Source organism: Oncorhynchus nerka, linkage group LG20, assembly GCF_034236695.1.
Source record: "Oncorhynchus nerka isolate Pitt River linkage group LG20, Oner_Uvic_2.0, whole genome shotgun sequence".
NCBI classification, from domain to species: Eukaryota; Metazoa; Chordata; class Actinopteri; order Salmoniformes; family Salmonidae; genus Oncorhynchus; species Oncorhynchus nerka.
This window is the reverse complement of record NC_088415.1, coordinates 56,254,997-56,274,944: the sequence shown is the minus strand read 5'-3', so window position 1 is coordinate 56,274,944 and position 19,948 is coordinate 56,254,997. Positions and strand designations below refer to the sequence as shown.

General features: G+C 44.5%; 1 protein-coding gene across 1 annotated transcript in view; it reads right to left on the bottom strand.

The window, feature by feature from the left end:
- LOC115101556 (zinc finger E-box-binding homeobox 1-like) overlaps nucleotides 1-19,948 on the bottom strand; it is a 95,845-nt gene that overhangs the window by 14,424 nt on the left and 61,473 nt on the right.

Here is a 19,948-nt window from a genome sequence, read left to right as displayed (position 1 = left end):
ACTGACTCTTTCCATCTAATAAGGTGGCATGAGAGCCCTACAAGCTGACGAAGGCTGTCATCGAAACACGTCCATTTGACCTCTGCTGCTGCTAAAGAACATAAAATACTATTTCAGTGGGTGCAGGTTTTCCTTTTCTCTGGCCCAGGTCAGGAAGGTCTGCCTGCCATGAGAGTTAGTAGGACTGCCTGCTGGACATCCAATCTGAGATCTCCACCGGCAGCACCCTCCCCTCACTGTCGATCACTTCTTTGTCTCCTCCTTTTTTCTTCTCCAGTGACACCTTCTCTCCTCCTCTCCTTCTCACGCCACTCCAAGCAGAACACCCCACTAAACCTTCCTTCCCAGCCCCACTAACACCCCACTAAACCTTCCTCCCAGCCCCACTAAAACCCCACTAAACCTTCCTTCCCAGCCCCACTAACACCCCACTAAACCTTCCTTCCCAGCCCCACTAACACCCCACTAAACCTTCCTCCCAGCCCCACTAAAACCCCACTAAACCTTCCTTCCCAGCCCCACTAACACCCCACTAAACCTTCCTTCCCAGCCCCACTAACACCCCACTAAACCTTCCTTCCCAGCCCCACTAACACCCCACTAAACCTTCCTTCCCAGCCCCACTAACACCCCACTAAACCTTCCTTCCCAGCCCCACTAACACCCCACTAAACCTTCCTTCCCAGCTCCACTAACACCCCACTAAACCTTCCTTCCCAGCCCCACTAAAACCCAACTAAACCTTCCTTCCCAGCCCCACTAACACCACACTAAACCTTCCTTCCCAGCCCCACTAACACCCCACTAAACCTTCCTTCCCAGCCCCACTAACACCCCACTAAACCTTCCTTCCCAGCCCCACTAACACCACACTAAACCTTCCTTCCCAGCCCCACTAACACCCCACTAAACCTTCCTTCCCAGCCCCACTAAAACCCCACTAAACCTTCCTTCCCAGCCCCACTAACACCCCACTAAACCTTCCTTCCCAGCCCCACAAAACCCCACTAAACCTTCCTTCCCAGCCCCACTAAACATTCCTTCCCAGCCCCACTAAAACCCCACTAAACATTCCTTCCCAGCCCCACTAAAACCCCACTAAACATTCCTTCCCAGCCCCACTAACACCCCACTAAACATTCCTTCCCAGCCCCACTAAAACCCCACTAAACATTCCTTCCCAGCCCCACTAAAACCCCACTAAACATTCCTTCCCAGCCCCACTAACACCCCACTAAACATTCCTTCCCAGCACCACCTCTCTAACCACCAACTCACCCTCTACTGCGGACACAACTGTTGCATTTGTGTTGTCGAGAATATTACACAACTGTAACATTTTCCTTGCAGACCTGTACTCCCACAAGACCTGTTAATTGAAATGCATTCCATGTACAACCTCATGAAGCTGGTTGAGAGAATGCAAAGAGTGTGCAAAGCCATCATCAGGGCAAAGGGTGGCTACTTTGAAGAATCTCAAATATAAAATATATTTTCACTTGTTTAACACTTTTTTGGTGTTATATGTGTTATTTCATCGTTTTGATGTCTTCACTATTATTCTACAATGTAGAAAATAGTAAAAATAAAGAAAAACCTTTTAATAAGTAGGTGTGTTCAAACTTTTGACCCGTACTCTAACTCTACCGTATAGCCCTTCTTCTTAGTAACACCATAGTAACAGATGCAGATCACATATGTTACAACAACCAATAAGGATAAAAGAGAAACTCTGAGAAACTTGAGCACAGGTATTGTAGTGTCCACAACGTATTGTTATTCTGTTCTACACCTCCTGTCTCAATATTGGACTCACACCACACTTATGACACACTCACATCCTTACAAGCCTTAAGAGAGAGAGAGAGAGAGAGAGAGAGAGCTTCTAACACGAGTGGTGCAGGTGTGGCTTCATGACAATGATCAAGAGCAGTCGCTCACCGATTTGACAGCTCCAACGCAGTTACAATTCCGACACGCCAAAACATCGGCTATGCGGGTGTCGGCTATCGCCGGTTAACGCTTGATCTGATTGAATCTAGGCCTTAGAGACAATAACGAGGTCATTAAGGTTGATTAAAATGTGACACTAGAGAGGAATGTGATCTGTGTGTGTATGTTTGACCTGAGGATGCAATGATACACAGCTCTGCCCTTCCCCTTCACCACCCTTCCTCCACTTCCTCTAATAAACACAACATACTCTGCTCAAACTGGCCTCAGAGCACACACACGCTCACACACACGACCTGGTTAACATAACTTGGTTATGATGATTTTATTTTTATTTTACCTTTATTTAATGAGGCAAGTCAGTTAAAAACAAATTCTTATTTTCAATGACGGCCTAGGAACAGTCTATTCAGGAGCAGAAAGACAGATTTGTACCTTGTCAGCTTGGGGGTTTGAACTTGCAACCTTGCGGTTACTAGTCCAACGCTCTAACCACTAGGCCACGCTGCCATAACGAAAGGGACCTTTTATTCCTGTATACTGCTCCGTGGGAATTCTCTGACAGAATCCAACCTGAGAGAGAAACTGAATTCCCATGGATGGGTTTTATGTTAGGTAGCATGGATAAGATAAGAAGACACTTGATTCTAGTATGACTGACAGTCATACAGTTTAAAGTCTCAGTCTCCTCCACTGAAAAGACCTCTTAGTGGTTCCACCACTCAGTGGATCCGAGCCATCGCTTAATACGACCGAAACTTCAGCAGGTAGCTATAGCGTTGCCATGGGGATTAAGCATTTTAAACGGTGCCAGGACCTGTGTCAGGAGGCCCTGGCCCTTCCTGCTGAGAGCAACCCAGAGAGGGACAGGTGCAGCTGGAGAGAGAAGATTCTGCCATAGAATTGGAATAAAGTAGAACGGACATCCCCATTCACCATCCACAATTGCCATGGTCAGAGCTTCTGCCCCCGTTCTACTCATTCTAATTCTATGGGCACTGTTGCTAAAGGCCGTCTCATAAAAGGAGGGGAGGAGCCCAGGCTACAGGACTCCTGCTAACCCTCAATCCTTTCACTTCCCATGACCTCATTCTTTACCAGCTCTCCAAAACAATCCTGCTCTCTCCACCTCTCTCTCTCTGCCTCTCCCCCTTTCTCTTACTCTCTCGCTATCTTCCTTTCTCTATTTTACTCTCCTTCTCTTTCTCTCTCTCTTTCTCTCTCACTCTCTGAGCTCATTCTTCAGAGACCTCTGAGTATTTTCTTCCACATTCTTTAATTATGCTTGATCTCTCTGTGAATCATCAGACTTGAGTAATTCCCATTCAAATACAAAAATGAATGGCAGCAGTCAAAGCCTCAATGGAAAATGTTCAATTCAATGAGGAACACAGTAAATCATCAGACCTCGGTTCAAATACTATTTGAAATATTTGTAAATACTTTATCTGCGCTTGATTGAGCTTGCCTGGTACAATGGCACTAATAGAATAGTTGAAAAGGTGAAAACCCCACCCATCTGGCACTCTAGGTAGGCTAGAACCCACCCAGGTCTGAATAGCGTATGGTGCACCACTGTTTAGGCTTTCCCACACCGCGCTACAACATTTCACACAGACCCAACTGAATGTACAACCCAACATGGGTCCAACTGCAATGGAAATGATATACTGTATATAGAACCCCACATAAAAAAAAATGCTATAATATACTATGGCATAAATTCACTGTAGTGTTTCTGCAGACTTCCCTGTAGTATTTATAGTATAAATACTGTAGTGAAATAAAACTGTAGTGTATTCTATAGTAATACATGTAGTCTTTTGTGGATTGTCTACTGAACCAAAAAATGTACGCAATATGATCTTATAAAATAAAAGATCCCAGAAATGTTCCATACGCACAAAAACGTATTTCTCTCAAATGATGTGCACAAATTTGTTTACATCCCTGTTAGTGAGCATCCTACTTTGCCAAGATAATCCATCCACCTGACAGGTGTGGCACATCGAAAAGCTGACTAAACAGCATGATCATTACACAGGTGCAACTTGTTCTGGGGACAATAGAATGTGCAGTTTTGTCACACAACACAATGCCACAGATGTCTGAAGCTTTTAGGGAACATGCAATTGGCATACTGACTGCAATAATGTCCACCAGACCTCACAACCGCAGACCAGGTGTAACCACGCCAGTCCAGGACCTCCACATCCGGCTTCTTCACCTGTGGAATCGTCTGAGACCAGCCACCTGGACAGCTGGTGAAACTGAGAAGTATTTCTGTCTGTAATAAAACCCTTTTGTGGGGAAAAACTCATTCTGATTGGCTAGGCCTGGCTCCTAAGTGGCTGCGTCATTTCCAGTCATGTGAAATGCATTGGTCGTAACAAATTGATTTAAATTGACTGATTTCCTTATATGAACTGTAACTCAGTAAAATTGTTGAAATTGTTGCATGTTGCAATTCTATTCTTGTTCAGAATAGTATACTGATGTATTTAGTCTAGTGTTTTTGCAGACTGCAGTATACTGATGTATTTAGTCTAGTGTTTTTGCAGACTGCAGTATACTGTAGCATTTACTGTAGTGTTTTTGCAGACTTCAGTATACTGTAGCATTTACTGTAGTGTTTTTGCAGACTGCAGTATACTGTACCATTTACTGAAGTGTTTTTGCAGACTTCAGTATACTGTAGCATTTACTGTAGTGTTTTTGCAGACTGCAGTATACTGTACCATTTACTGAAGTGTTTTTGCAGACTTCAGTATACTGTAGCATTTATTGTAGTGTTTCTGCAGACTTCAGTTTACTGTAGCATTTACTGTAGTGTTTTTACAGACTGCAGTATACTGTAGCATTTACTGTAGTGTTTTTGCAGACTTCAGTATACTGTAGCATTTACTGTAGTGTTTCTGCGGACTGCAGTTTACTGTAGCATTTACTGTAGTGTTTCTGCAGACTTCAGTATACTGATGTATTTAGTCTAGTGTTTTTACAGACTGCAGTATACTGTAGCATTTACTGTAGTGTTTTTGCAGACTGCAGTATACTGTACCATTTATTGTAGTGTTTCTGCAGACTTCAGTTTACTGTAGCATTTACTGTAGTGTTTTTGCAGACTTCAGTATACTGTAGCATTTATTGTAGTGTTTCTGCAGACTTCAGTTTACTGTAGCATTTACTGTAGTGTTTCTGCGGACTGCAGTTTACTGTAGCATTTACTGTAGTGTTTTTGCAGACTTCAGTATACTGTAGCATTTACTGTAGTGTCTTTGCGGACTGCAGTATACTGTAGCATTTACTGTAGTGTTTCTGCGGACTGCAGTTTACTGTAGCATTTACTGTAGTGTTTCTGCGGACTGCAGTTTACTGTAGCATTTACTGTTGCGTTTCTGCGGACTGCAGTTTACTGTAGCATTTACTGTAGTGTTTCTGTGGACTGCAGTTTACTGTAGCATTTACTGTAGTGTTTTTGCGGACTGCAGTTTACTGTAATATTTACTGTAGTGTTTTTGCGGACTGCAGTTTCCTGTAGTATTTACTGTAGTGTTTTTGCGGACTGCAGTTTACTGTAGCATTTCCTGTAGTGTTTTTGTGAACATGACTGTTGTATTAACTATAGTGTTTTTGTTTTATTATCTTTGACATAGAAGTGAGGAAACCTTGAGGAAACCGACTGGAGAAATAGTAAGAGCACATTCCCCACAACTTGTAGGTAGGTATAACTTGTGTATAAACTGATTTTTCAGCGCTTCTGCTCTTTTCGATAACCTGTAGGGAACACAATATATGGTCCATACTTGGCATGTAGGTTTCTCAAATATGGGTGGCATAATTTTAACATGGGGAAGGAGAATGGCCAGGGTATATAGTATGCAAATTAAATACTGTAGTGTTTACTATAGTTTAAAAAACGGTAGGTTTTTTGCAGACATTACTGTACATTGTTTTTTTGAGTGAATAATACTATATTATTTACTATAGTATTCTACAAAATTCTACACATGATCGAGGGATACCACTGTGTGTAGTATAGTAAGTAATGTAGTATTATACAGTAAAGTGTAGTATTTTTCATGTGGGACACTGCCTCCAGAGTCACATAGTAAACCGTTGTTAACTTGGGTCAAACGTTTCGGTTAGCCTTCCACAAGTGTCCCACAATAAATTGGGTGAATTTTGGCCCATCCCTCCTGACAGAGCTGGTGTAACTGAGTCAGGTTTGTAGACCTCCTTGCTCGCACACACATTTTCAGTTCTGCCCACAAATTTTCTATGGGATTGAGGTCAGGGCTTGTGATGGCCACTCCAATACCTTGCCTTTGTTGTCCTTAAGCCATTTTGCCACAACTTTGGAAGTATGCTTGGGGTCATTGTCCATGTGGAAGACCCATTTGCGACCAAGCTTTAACTTCCTGACTGATGTCTTGAGATGTTGCTTCAATATATCCACATAATGTTCCTCCTCATGATGCCATCTATTTTGTGAAGTGCACCAGTCCCTCCTGCAGCAAAGCACCCCCACAACATGATGCTGCCAACCCCGTGCTTCACGGTTGGGATGATACAGTGAATTATAAGTGAAATAATCTGTCTGTAAACAATTGTTGAAAAAATTACATGTGTCATGCACAAAGTAGATGTCCTAACCGACTTGCCAAAACTATAGTTCGTTAACAAGAAATTTGTGGAGTGGTTAAAAAACGAGTTTTAATGACTCCAACCTAAGTGTATGTAAACTTCCGACTTCAACTGTACATATTCACAGTTTTGTATACAGTACAGTTGTCACGCCTGCACCCGCTCTCCCTCTCCAGCGCTCGAAGGCCAGAGATGCATGAAACCAATGCTTTTACAGTTACAGAAGTCAACAAATGAGAGCGCCTGGGGAATGGGAGTGGTGCTGGGGGCTGCAGGGCCTGGGTTAACCTCTAAATCACCAGAGGAACAGAGGAGGAGTAGGCTAGCTAAGGCATATTGATCAGGGCTGGAGGCTCTACAGTGAAATAAGACAAAAATGACTAACCAAAACAGCTAGCTCGAGGCTAGCTCAAGGCTAACTGGTGCTTGCTTTGGGACAGACACCCCCTCGGACGGTTACGTCGGTAGACAAGTTGTGATGGATCGGCGGGGCTCTGTGTCGGCAGCAAAGAGTTCAGGCCAATTGGCAAAAGAGGTAATTGAAGCTACCTGGTGCTTGCTTCGGGGGACGTTAGCCAGGAGTAGCCACTCGGATAGCAGCTAGCTAGCTGCGATGATCCGGAGCAAAGGTTCAGAGCTTGCGGTAGGAATCCGGAGATGTGGTAGAGACATTTTTACACTCTTGGAATTCTCTCAACCAGCTTCATCAGCTAGTCACCTGAATGCATTTCAATGAGCAGGTGTGCCTCGTTAAGAGTTCATTTGTGGAATTTCTTTCCTTCTTAATGTGTTTAAGCCAATCAGTTGTATTGTGAAACGGTAGGGGTGCAATACAGAAGATAGCCCTATTTGGTAAAACACCAAGTTCATATTATGGTAAAACAGCTCAAATAAGCAAAGAGAAACAACATTCCATCATTACCTTAAAACATGAAGGTCAGTCAATCCAAAAAACTTCAAGAACTTTTAAAGTTCATTCAATTGCAGCCACAAAAACGATAAAGCGCTAAGATGAAACTGGACCCAGAGTTACCTCTGCTGCAGAGAATAAGTTCATTAGAGTTCACAGAGTTCAAGTAACAGACACATCTCAACATCAACTGTTCATAGGAGGTTTCTGCAAAGAAACCCCTACTAAAGGACATCAACAAGAAGAAGAAACTTGCTTGGGCCAAGAAACACGAGCAATAGACATTAGACCGGTGGAAGTCTGTCCTTTGGTCGGATGAGTCCAAATTTGAGATTTTTGGTTCCAACCGCCGTGTCTTTGTGAGATGCAGAGTACTGAACTGATGATCTCAGGATGTGTGGTTCCCACTGTGAAGCAAGGAGGAGGTGTGATGGTGCTTTGCTGGTGACACTGTCAGTGATTTATTTAGAATTCAAGGCACACTTAACCAGCATGGCTACCACAGCATTCTGCAACGATACGCCATCCCATCTGGTGTGCCCTTAGTGGGACTATAATTTGTTTTTCAAATAGACAATGACCCAACACAGCTCCAGGCTGTGTAAAGGCTATTTGACCAAGAAAGAGAGTGATGGAGTGCTGCATCAGATGACCTGGCCTCCACAATCACCTGACCTGACCTCACCCAACCTATTTTTATTTATTTAACCCTTTAACCTTTATTTAACCATCCAAGTCAGTTAAGAACAAATTCTTGTTTACAATGACGGCCTACCCCGGCCAAACCCTAACCCGGACGACTTAGACCACTGCACCACTCGGGATGAGTTGGACCGCAGAGTGAAGGAAAAGCAGCCAACAATTGCTCAGCATATGTGGGAACTCCAGTTGTGGGAACTCCATTCAATCTCTGTCTTTTGTTTGACAAGCTCTTTCATTAACTGAGTTGAAAATCAAATGGATCCACCCCCACGGACAGGCTGGCCACCACAGAGATGAATCCACCCCCACGGACAGGCTGGCCACCACAGAGATGGATCCACCCCCACGGACAGGGTGGCCACCACAGAGATGAATCCACCCCCACGGACAGGCTGGCCACCACAGAGATGAATCCACCCCCACGGACAGGCTGGCCACCACAGAGATGAATCCACCCCCACGGACAGGCTGGCCACCACAGAGATGGATCCACCCCCACGGACAGGCTGGCCACCACAGAGATGGATCACCCCCACGGACAGGCTGGCCACCACAGAGATGAATCCACCCCCACGGACAGGCTGGCCACCACAGAGATGGATCCACCCCCACGGACAGGCTGGCCACCACAGAGATGAATCCACCCCACGGACAGGCTGGCCACCACAGAGATGAATCCACCCCCACGGACAGGCTGGCCACCACAGAGATGAATCCACCCCCACGGACAGGCTGGCCACCACAGAGATGAATCCACCCAGGCTGGCCACGGGCAGGCTGGCCACCACAGAGATGAATCCACCCCCACGGACAGGCTGGCCACCACAGAGATGAATCCACCCCCACGGGCAGGCTGGCCACCACAGAGATGAATCCACCCCCACGGACAGGCTGGCTACCACAGAGATGAATCCACCTCCACGGACAGGCTGGCCACCACAGAGATGAATCCACCCCCACGGACAGGCTGGCCACCACAGAGATGAATCCACCCCCACGGACAGGCTGGCCACCACAGAGATGGATCCACCCCCACGGACAGGCTGGCCACCACAGAGATGGATCCACCCCCACGGACAGGCTGGCCACCACAGAGATGGATCCACCCCCACGGACAGGCTGGCCACCACAGAGATGGATCACCCCCACGGACAGGCTGGCCACCACAGAGATGAATCCACCCCCACGGACAGGCTGGCCACCACAGAGATGAATCCACCCCCACGGACAGGCTGGCCACCACAGAGATGAATCCACCCCCACGGACAGGCTGGCCACCACAGAGATGAATCCACCCCCACGGGCAGGCTGGCCACCACAGAGATGAATCCACCCCCACGGACAGGCTGGCCACCACAGAGATGAATCCACCCCCACGGACAGGCTGGCCACCACAGAGATGAATCCACCCCCCACGGACAGGCTGGCCACCACAGAGATGGATCCACCCCCACGGACAGGCTGGCCACCACAGAGATGAATCCACCCCCACGGACAGGCTGGCCACCACAGAGATGAATCCACCCCCACGGACAGGCTGGCCACCACAGATATGAATCCACCCCACGGACAGGCTGGCCACCACAGAGATGAATCCACCCCCACGGGCAGGCTGGCCACCACAGAGATGAATCCACCCCCACGGACAGGCTGGCCACCACAGAGATGAATCCACCCCCACGGAGGCAGGCTGGCCACCACAGAGATGAATCCACCCCCACGGGCAGGCTGGCCACCACAGAGATGAATCCACCCCCACGGGCAGGCTGGCCACCACAGAGATGAATCCACCCCCACGGGCAGGCTGGCCACCACAGAGATGAATCCACCCCCACGGACAGGCTGGCCACCACAGAGATGAATCCACCCCCACGGACAGGCTGGCCACCACAGAGATGAATCCACCCCCACGGACAGGCTGGCCACCACAGAGATGAATCCACCCCCACGGACAGGCTGGCCACCACAGAGATGAATCCACCCCCACGGACAGGCTGGCCACCACAGAGATGGATCCACCCCCACGGACAGGCTGGCCACCACAGAGATGGATCACCCCCACGGACAGGCTGGCCACCACAGAGATGAATCCACCCCCACGGACAGGCTGGCCACCACAGAGATGAATCCACCCCCACGGGCAGGCTGGCCACCACAGAGATGAATCCACCCCCACGGACAGGCTGGCCACCACAGAGATGAATCCACCCCCACGGACAGGCTGGCCACCACAGAGATGGAACTGTTCTATTATCTATGTTGGCCTGGGTCTTTTTATTTACAATTGTAAACAACACGGCAACTGTTTTATTCCTCAAGCTTCTGAAGTAGCAACAGTGTAGAATGATGGAGACAGAAACGAGAGAGGAGACCAAAACATAACCAGCTGAGAGTCGAGTGTAGAGAGTAAGAGACACTACTAATATGTTATACAATCCTCCCTGCCTCTCCTCTCCCAGCACAGTGCTCTATGGGCTGATTCTGACCAGAGTTAAGTGAGTGTAGAGAGTAAGAGACACTACTAATATGTTATACAATCCTCCCTGCCTCTCCTCTCCCAACACAGTGCTCTATGGGCTGATTCTGACCAGAGTTAAGTGGACGTAAATAGAAAGTAATCCCCTTTTTATGCACTTTTCTCTCAGTGCGTATTCTGATCTTGAATTTAAACATGAGAATAGCATGCTATTCGAGATGAAGGTGTGGCGGAGTGTGTCTACAGATACACCGTATTCTGAGTTTGACTTAATTATCTCATAATATGCACGAGGAAACCATGAACAAGGTCTAGCGAACCTACCGGTTCCAAGTGGAAAAAGCATCTAGGCTACTTTCTTTTTTTTCCAATAGAAAAAACAAAAGCTACTGATAACAGCTAGGTAAATGAGTAACTCGCTTGGAGATGGGTTTTCCTTACGATCTCTGGAGACGAATGTGAAACCAGTCAAATAGAAGCAAACTGAAAATCATATGAACATGACATATATTGTGGCCCCTTTTCCACAGTAAAGTAGGCTATAAATAACTGTGCCTTTATTTAGAATTTTTATTGCGTGCCATCATCATTTGCGTGGATGACATTTGGAGATGCTTCTGTAGGTTTGAACCTGCCGAGTTGATGTATGCGCTTTGGAACGTTTTAATTATATAACCAGGCTTTGCACCTTTTTATTTTACAATTTGTATCATGTTAAATATTAGCCACTATCAGGAGCCACCGTCAGTAATACCCACATACATTTATAACTGTCACTTTAGTGTTAGTGTCCTTCATTTGTAGTTTATACTTTCTTTCCTCTGTCACGTCTGTGTAGTTGTTCCTGGTGGTGTCTAAGCATTAGTGGATCATATTAAGATAATAATGTGCAATCATTTGGGACATGTAGCCTGTTTGAATCATTATGGAACGCACAATTTACGAGGAGTCGGCCACTGTCATACAGTTCCATGAGTAGTGAGGATTAGGGTAGATTTATAGGATTCATGTTCAACCGTTAATGTACACTTTACGAGGACTCGGCCACTGTCATACAGTTCCATGATTAGTGAGGATTAGGGTAGATTTATAGGATTCATGTTCAACCGTTAATGTACACTTTACGAGGACTCGGCCACTGTCATACTGTTCCATGATTAGTGAGGATTAGGGTAGATTTATAGGATTCATGTTCAACCGTTAATGTACACTTTACGAGGACTCGGCCACTGTCATACAGTTCCATGATTAGTGAGGATTAGGGTAGATTTATAGGATTCATATTCAACCGTTAATGTACACTTTACGAGGACTCGGCCACTGTCATACAGTTCCATGATTAGTGAGGATTAGGGTAGATTTATAGGATTCATGTTCAACCGTTAATGTACACTTTTTTCAACCAATATTTTACTGAAGGAACTTAAATATGAACATTTTCAGGATGAATCAAACTGTATTTTTCATCCATCAATATATTTTGTGTGTAAAGGCTCTCCAAACCAGATTTTTTATGATTCAGACATACTTTACTAACCCTAAATAATCTACAAAATCTGAGTGTTTTTAAATCTACCAATTGGTGCCGAAACAGAGACGAATATGCATATATTTAGATGGCTTCCTTTCACTGATCCCTGTATTCTGAACCCGTTCTCTTGATGTATTCTAGTCTATCGACACAATTGTAATTAAAGGTAAACCGTATTTAAAGGACTGGCTTAAGACAATTGTCCTGAAAACCCTATTGAATGAAAACTCCACGAGAAAATCTGTTGGCCAGCAAGTGGGAGGGTTTTCAGCAGTTGAATTAAATGTATTCAGCGTGCGCAAAGGGAACCACACCTGCAAAGCGTGTTACGCACCTGCTTGAGGCAAGGCTGAATACCAACTACTGACAAGTACGTAGGAAAAGGCGTGCATAGGAAAAACGTACATTTCCTAAATCGGAATCAGGCCCATAGTGCACTTCAGACTGTTCAAATGGTGTGGAGTGGAGTGGCTCAGCGTCTGATTTAGCAGTGTAAAGTCAGAGGTTTTTCTATTATCAGGCCAATCGAATAAGGTGACAGCAGCCATTACCTGCTGCAGTATATATCTCTTCTGCTAGGCAGGAGAGGAGGGGAACTAGAGCAGGGACCAGGCTTAAATATACAGAGGAGAGCCTTTCACATAACTCAACCTAGGTTTTAGTCAACACAGAGTGAGAAAGGGAGGGGGTGGAGACAGAGAGTTTAACACTGGGAGTGCTAGGTTTACTGAGGTAGGTGGGTGCAGATGGTTCGCTACAATGCATTCGGAAAGTATTCAGACCCCTTGACTTTTTCCACATTTTGTTACGTTAAAACCTTATTCTAAAACAATACACAATACTCCATAATGACAAAGCGAAAACAGTTTTTTTGACATTTTTGCAAATGTATATAAAAAATAAAAATAATAAATACCTTATTTACATAAGTATTCAGACTTTTTCTATGGGACTCGAAATTGAAGGTGTGTGCATCCTGTTTCCATTGATCATCCTTGAGATGTTTCTACAACTTGATTGGAGTCCACCTGTGGTACATTCAAATAATTGGTAATGATTTGGAAAGGCACACACCTGTCTATATAAGGTTCCACAGTTAACAGTGCATGTCAGAGCAAAAACCAAGCCATGAAGTCGAAGGAATTGTCTGTAGAACTCTGAGACAGGATTGTGTCGAGGCAGCAATCTGGAGGAGGGCACCAAAACATTTCTGCAGCATTGAAGGTCCCAAAGAACACAGTGGCCTGAGTTTGGAACCACCAAGACTCTTCCTAGAGCTGGTCACCCGCCAAACTAAGGGGGGGGGAGCAGCATGGTGATGGTGCCAGCATGGTGATGGCAGCATCATGCTGTGGGGATGTTTTTCAGCAGCAGGGACTGGGAGACTAGACAGGATCGAGGGAAAGATGAATGGAGAAAAGTACAGGGAGATCCTTGATGAAAACCTGCTCCAGAGAACTCAGGACCTTGGAGTGGGGTAAACATTCACCTTCCAACAGGACAACGAACCTAAGCACACAACCAAGACAACGCAGGAGTGGTTTATGGACAAGTCTCTATATGTTCTTGAGTGGCCAAGCCAGAGGCCGGACTTGAACCTGATCGAACATCTCTGGAGAGACCTGAGAATAGCTGTGCAGCGACATTCCCCGTCCAACCTGACAGAGCTTGAGAGGATCTGCAGAGAAGAATGGGATAAACTCCCCAAATACAGGTGTGCCAAGCTTGTAGTGTCATACCCAAGAAGACTTGAGGCTGTAATCGCTGCTAAAGGTGCTTCAACAAAGTACTGAGTAAAGGGTCTGAATACTTATGTAAATTTGATATTTCAGTTTTTTATTTTTAATAGATTTGCAAACATTTCTAAAAACCTGTTTTAGCTTTGGTATTATGGGGTGTTGTGTGTAGATTGAATAGGAATTTTAGAGTAAGGCTGTGAAGTAACAAAATGTGGAAAACGTCAAGGGGTCTGAATACTTTCTGCATGCACTCTATATAGCCATTTCAAATAAGATGCTCTCTCTCTCTCTCTCCTCTTTCCCCCCTCTATTTCTCTATCGGTGTATTTAGGAGTCCAGACAAAACCAAATGGAGTTTTTATTTTACTAATTATCCCTGCAGTAGAGGAAATTACCAGCATTAAGCACCAACAGGGTCAACAGAGACTGTTTGTTTTGGGCAGTGACTTAAAGTGATGGAGGTTAGAAAGAGTGTAAGAGGTCAGGGTTATTGAGAGAGAGCGAGAGCGAGAGAGTTTGTCTGCCAGCCTACCTACCTATCTGCCTACCTACCAACCTGCCTACCTACCTACAGCTGAAGTCGGAAGTTTACATACACTTAGGTTGGAGTCATTAAAACTCGTTTTTCAACCACTCCACAAATGTATTGTTAACCTTCTATAGTTTTGGCAAGTCGGTTAGGACATCTACTTTGACACAAGTCATTTTTCCAACAATTGTTTAGAGACAGATTATTTCATTTATAGTTCACAATTCCAGTGGGTCAGAAGTTGACATACACTAAGTAGACTGTCCCTTTAAACAGCTTGGAAAATTCCAGAAAATTGTCATGGCTTCTGATAGGCTAATTGACATAATTTGAGTCAATTGGTTGTGGTTGTATTTCAAGACCGACCTTCAAACTCAGTGCCTCTTTGCTTGACATCATGGGAAAATCAAAAGAAATCAGCCAAGACCTCAGAAAAAAATTGTAGACCTCAACAAGTCTGGTTCACACTTGGGAGAAATTTCCAAATGTCTGAAGGTACCACGTTCATCTGTACAAACAATAGTACGCAAGTATAAACACCATGGGACCACACAGCCGTCATACCGCTCAGGAAGGAGATGCTTTCTGTCTCCTAGAGATGAACGTACTTTCGTGCAAAAAGTGCAAATCAATCCCAGAACAGCAGCAAAGGACCTTGTGAAGATTCTGGAGGAAACAGGTACAAAAGTATATACATCCACAGTAAAACAAGTCCTATATCTACATAATCTGAAAGGCCGCTCAGCAAGGAAGAAGCCACTGCTCCAAAACCACCATAAAAAAAGCCAGACTACGATTTGCAACTGCACATGGGGACAAAGATCGTACTTTTTGGTCCTCTGGTCTGATGAAACAAAAATAGAACTGTTTGGCCATAATGACCATTGTTATGTTTGGAGGAAAAAGGCAAATGCTTGCAAGCCGAAGAACACCATCCCAACCGTGAAGCATGGAGTTGGCAGCATCATGTTGTGGGGGGGCTTTGCTGCAAGAGGGACTGGTGCATTTCACAAAATAGATGGCATCATGAGGATGAACATTATGTGGATATATTAAAGCAACATCTCAAGACATCAGTCAGGAAGTTAAACCTTGGTCGCAAATGGTCTTCCAAACAGACAATGACCCCAAGCCTACTTCCAAAGTTGTGGCAAAATGGCTTAAAGACAACAACGGCAAGGTATTGGAGTGGCCATCACAAGCCCTGACCTCAACCCTATAGAGAATTTGTGGGCAGAACTGAAAAAGCGTGTGCGAGCAAGGAGGCCTTACAAACCTGACTCCGTTACACCAGCTCTGTCAGGAGGAATGGGCCAAAATTCACCCAACTTATTGTGGGATGCCTGTGGAAGGCTACCTGAAATGTTTGACCCAAGTTAAACAATGTAAAGGCAATGCTACCAAATACTAATTGAGTGTATGTAAACTTCTGACCCACTGGGAATGTGATGAAAGAAATAAAAGCGGAAAGAAATAATTCTCTCTACTATTATTCTGATATTTCACATTCTTAAAATAAAGTGGTGATCCTAACTGACCTAAAACAGGGAATATATACTAGGATTAAATGTCAGGAATTGTGAAAAACTGAGTTTAAATGTATTTGGCTAAGATGTAAACTTCCGATTTCAACTGTACCTACCTACCTATCTGCCTACCTACCTGCCAACTACCTACCTGCCTGCCTGCCTGTCTGCCTGTCTGTCGTACTGTCTGTCATCAATGCGAACAGTTGTTTTGAGGGTGAAATTTCAACCACAGGATTATGTCATCGTCAAATCAGGCTTTATTTAAACAGCACATTTCAGACATGGAATGCAACACAATGTGCTTCACAGGAAAAAACAAATAAAAACATATTTACTACACAACAAACATAAGAGGATAAAAAACTAAAGAATTACAATAAAAACTGAATGACTAAAAAGCACCCTGAGGAACCGCAAAGCCAAAAAGGTGTGTTTTAAGATGCCCACAGTTTTGGCCCCCCTCAGGTTCTCTGGCAGGCTATTCCAGAGGCTGGGGGCATAGTACCTGCCTCTCCATGGTTTTTGGTCCTAGGCTTTGGGATAGTTAAAAGGCCAGTGCCAGAGGACCTGAGGGACCTATTAGGTACATAACTCAAAAGCATGTCTGACATGTATTGGGATGCATAATGGTGGAAGGATTTAAAAACCAAAATAATCTTAAAATGAATTTTAAAACTCACAGGCAGGCGGTGCAGAGATCTGGTCTTGGTCAGTACCCATCAGTACCCATCAGTACCCGTGCTGCAGCATTCTGTATGTTTAGCAGTTGACCAATGGCTTTCAAAAGTTCCCAGAAGTCGTACTACATTCGCCAAAATACGAAGCATACACGCAATGGACATAGTTCTTCAGAAAATGGGAGTGGCTTCACAATATTCTAGCATAGCATTACAGCAGTTGCTTGTATGTACCGGTATGTTATGTTGATTATTCACGTCATTATTAGCTAAGCGGTACTGTTCTTGTGCGTTCTCAATGGATTTTTGTTAATGAAGTCGTAAGATGTCTAGCTAGTAATTTGTTAGCCATACTAACAAGCTAGCAAGAAGTTGCATATCAACAGCATCAACTTCCAGTAGACAGGCGAAGCGTTACTACACTCAACTGAAAGGATATTGTTTGTTTACGGTATACTAAAATGTATTAATAGTATGTAGTATATATTCATTAAGTATGTAGTATACAGTAAGTTAGTATGTTAGTATTCAAACACAGCTCTGGTGTTTTATCTTTTTTGCCTGTGAATTAAAATATGCGGCCAGATTCTCTCTCTGTGCTTTGGCTCCAACAATAATTACCTCATTCTTGTCTTGATTTAGCTTAGGAAGTTGTGAGCCATCCAAGTATTTAAAAAACTAACACATTCTAATAATTTATCCGTGGAGCTAAAAATCCTCTGGTGACACAAACATGTAACGTTGTGTATCGCCTGCATAGTATTGAAAATCAATGCTGTGCTTTCTGATAAACTGAACAGTACCGGACCCAAAATCGAACCTTGTGGAACCATTTTCTTTGAGTTATGTTCACCAAGGGTGACAAAAAAACTATTGACCAGTAAACTAGGTCTTAATCCATTTAAAAACTGGACCGGAGAGGCCAACCCACTTCTCCAGTCTGTCCAGAAGAACATCATGGTCAACAGTGTTAAATGCAGCACTTAAATCCAAAGGTACAAGGACACAGAGCTGTTTGGCATCTGTGTTGGCTCTAAGATAATTTACCACTTTAACTAAGGCAGTGGTGGGCCCGAAAACCAGAAAAATAAAAACAGTTGGCACTTAAAAAAACATGTAGGTTTTTGAAAACCAATTTCTCCAGAATTTTGCTTAAGATTGTATGGTTGGAGATTGGCTGGCAACTGTTAAGAGCTGGAGAATCTAGATTACTTTTCTTCAGAAGGAGTTTCATCATAGGAGTTTTTAATGCAGTGCATGTGAACAGGGAGGGATTAACAATAGCTTGCACTTCTTCAGATATAAAATAAAACCTGTTTTGAAGAAGGTGGTGGGGATAGGATCGAGAACGCAGGTAGAAGGCTTAAGTAGTGATATCACTTTCCTGAACATGTCTATGTCAACCAGGGAAAATAAATCCATAGTGCCTCTGCGTGGTAAACTAGGGCACATATCATCAAACTTCTCATCAGGTCTTGCTTGACTTATACCCGGTCTAATGTTTGTTATATTATCTTATGTCGCAAACTCATCACATTTAGATGTGGAGGAAAGTTCACATAGATTTGCGGGGTTAGGATTTATCAGGCCATCAATGGTTGAGAAGAGCACTCTCACATTATTCTGATCCAATTGCCTTGTTATATATGCCAAGTTGCTCTCTCAGAGTATCATAATGGACCTGCAACGTTGACTCCCCACTCCCACTCTGCCTTTCTGCAATTTCTCTATCATTTATTAGTTTCTTCACTCATCCAAATGGGTATCCGTTTGGATGTGGCCTTTTCAACTTTACTGTAGCTATGGCATCAATGGTTGCCCTTAATTTGCTATTAAAGTTATCAATGAAATCACCACAAGAGGAAGGCAGAATAGGTGATGGAGTATTGTTCTTCTACTCAATAAAATCTGTAGCAACTTCAGAGATAAGATAGTGTTTCTCAATAATGCATTCAGTATTAACCTGTGCTATGGCAACAAGGTAGATACAAATACACAGTGGTGATCAGATAAAGCAGCATCAACAGTAGAAAGCCCCTTGGTAATAACCAGGTCCAGAGTATGGCCACGGTTATGGGTGGGCCCAGTAAAACATGTTGGATAAAGTCCATAGAGCTCAAAAGATTCATAAATTCAATGGCCTTGGAGTCAGTCTCTTTGTCAACATTAATATTAAAATCACCCAACACAATGATTTTTATCATAGTTCTCAAGGACAACAGACAATAGTTCAGATAAATCAGTAAGGAAGGTGGGGCAGTGCTTTGGTGGATAATACAGGGTTATGGACAGCACTGGTGTGACATTTAAACAGTATAGCATGATGCTCTAAAGACCCAAAGTCGCCAAATGAAATGTCCTAACAGCTGAGAGCATTAGTAAAAATAGAGGCTGCCCCTCCACCCTATGATGGTGGCAGGAGTGCGTAATGCTGGGAAGCCTCTCTTCTTCGCACGCCAGGGAGGGAGAGCGGGAGCAGGTGTGACAGGTGGTAGTGATGGAATCCGATGGGGAAATGACCTGCTGAACTGTGGTGGCCGTGGGGGAGGGTGCCACCCCCCCTGTTGGTATACGCGCAGGATTCGTGCTGACTCCCGGGGCTGGTAGGTCCGTCTCAAGAGGGGCAAAGCTGCTTGATAGCTGGATCGGATCTTCTCAGATAGATGGGTGGCCAGGTCTCCCATGTGGCCGTGCAGTTGAGTTTAACATCTGTCCATTAGATCAACACCGCCCAAATCATTGACAGCTTTGCATTTAAAAGTCAGATCGGTTTGCCTGGTTTACAGCAAGGTCAGTGTACATGTCATTCGTGTTCATCGTGTTTTAAGCAGGTTTTCCTTTTCTCGCCGCCTGCTAACAGCCAGAGGATCTCTTTCCTAAGATGCTTGATGGTGGTGGATTTAGGGCAGACAAATCTCTCAATTCTCTACCACATCTCCGGATTCCTACCGCTAGCTCTGAACCTTTACACCGGATCATCACAGCTAGCTAGCTCCAATCCGAGTGGCTACTCCTGGCTAACGTCTCTGTCCCGAAGCAAGCACCAGTTAGCCTTGAGCTAGCCTCGAGCTAGGCCCATTGGGGTGACAGGTAGCCTAGAGGATAGAGTATTGGGCCAGTAACCAAAAGGTTGCTAGATTGAATCCCCGAGCTGACAAGGAAAAATCTGTCGTTCTGCCCCTGAACAAGGCAGTTAACCCACTGTTCCTAGGCCGTCATTGTAAATAAGAATTTGTTCTTAACTGACTTGTCAAGTTA